We start from the raw sequence: 1,659 nt of genomic DNA on the forward strand, positions 1-1,659 counted from the left end.
AAGGCCAGCACCGGCCCAAGGGCCTGAAGTCACAGCCAGAGAGGCCTACACCGGCCCCAGGGCCTAAAGCCCCAGACCCAGTCTGAGAAACCAGCACCAGCCCCAAGGCCTGAGGCCACAGCCACAGCCACACAGGCTGCCAGCGACCACAGGGCCTAAAGCCACAGCCCAAAAGGCCAGCACTGGCCCCAGGGCCTAAAGCCACATCCAGAGAGGCTGGAACCAGGCCAAGGGCCTAAAGCCACAGCCACGGCACAAGAGGCCAGCACAAGCTTTGAATATAAAGCCACAGCCCAAGAGGCCTATACCGGCCCCGAGGCCTGAAGGTACAGCCACAGCCTGAGAGGCCTACATCGGTCCCCGAACCTAACACCACAGCCAGACAGACCTGCACCAGCCCCGGGACATCCACGCGTGCGTTGCTATTGGTTTCCAGTGATTCCTCTGGGACTCCATTGACCACTATGAAGCCCTATTGGTCTTTTCTGTTTTTTATTGGGCTGCACAAGAGTCGTCTTCACTTCTCCATTCCTGTTCTTCAGATAACCCCATTGGGTGACCCTAAGATGTGGAGCTGGGAGGCGTCCATTTCCTTTGCTTATGATGAAAGCACCAGGGCGATGCGGGCACTCGCTGAGGTCACAACCACTGCTGGGGTGGGAGCGTTTGTGCCACAGCTGGTGAGCAGAGCTGGTGCTCTGGTGAGCATGCTGCACGCAGAGACTGAGCTCTGGGCCTTCTGTGGAACAGATCACCCTGTGAGAGCCCAACGGAAGCACCGCATGTGCACTCGTCGGTACTCTCTGCAGGGTTATTGTCTCAAGGGAGATTTTGGGATCGAGGCGGTCTTGGGAAGCGGGAAGCCAGCTTCTTTCAAGGGCTGGGAAAGTTCCGGCGGAGAGAGCCCCTGGAACTTCAGCTTCCTCTGAGCCTTCAGCAGCCATGTCTCAGCAAGGAGACGACCGCGGTTCCAATTGCTGCCGTGTGAGTGGCAAGGTATGGCTGGGCTTCTTCTGCTTGGTGCTTCCATTTCCTTGTTTTCAAGGGGAAGGGACGGAGCAAAGGGAGCCCTGCTGGTCCTTGGTGACCTCAGTAACCGGTTGGATTCAGCGCTCACTGCTGACAGCCTGGGCTAACAACGTGGACGTGGCTCAGGCTGTCTTTTCCCATAGTGATAATCAGTGTCTCAGCACTCTGATATCCCATGTGTGGCACGATCTGGAACCTCTCTGCAAACCTTGGCTGCCCGTTCCCACCACCGTTTCTCCCTTTCTCTCTTCAGAAGTGGCGCGGTGCGGTTCCCCGCGGTTGGGAGCAGCAGCCAGCAGGCTGCCAGAGATCCAACCGCGCCTTGCAGCGCACAGAGGGACGCAACAGGGACGGACGGTCCTTCCTGCCATACAGAAGTGAGTTTCTTCAGCCCTCTGTCGCAAAGTGTGGAGGAATGAATTTTGAGTATTCCTTCTGAGCGGGTGCAGTGCTGTAGGGGATGTCAAGTAAGCATCCATTTGGAGTGCAGGAAGGAGCAGTGCAAAGTGAACTATCAATCCGTTTGTGTTTGGGCTGTCAAAGAAGCATCTTTCTGTTTCCTGGGGGGACGTGGGCTTACTGCATGATATTTCTGCTGCTGCCTGCTGGTGCCTGTGAAATCAACGTTGT

The 1,659-nt window shown here is 56.8% G+C and overlaps 1 long non-coding RNA gene across 1 annotated transcript; it reads left to right on the forward strand.

The window, feature by feature from the left end:
• The first annotated feature begins 887 nt into the window (after positions 1-887).
• On the forward strand, positions 888-1,659 carry LOC121108169. Its single transcript, XR_005842463.2, has 2 exons — positions 888-996; positions 1,283-1,659. It is a non-coding gene; the product is annotated as an uncharacterized LOC121108169 (long non-coding RNA).

The sequence above is a fragment of the Gallus gallus genome, chromosome 37, assembly GCF_016699485.2.
Source record: "Gallus gallus isolate bGalGal1 chromosome 37, bGalGal1.mat.broiler.GRCg7b, whole genome shotgun sequence".
Classification (NCBI taxonomy): Eukaryota; Metazoa; Chordata; class Aves; order Galliformes; family Phasianidae; genus Gallus; species Gallus gallus.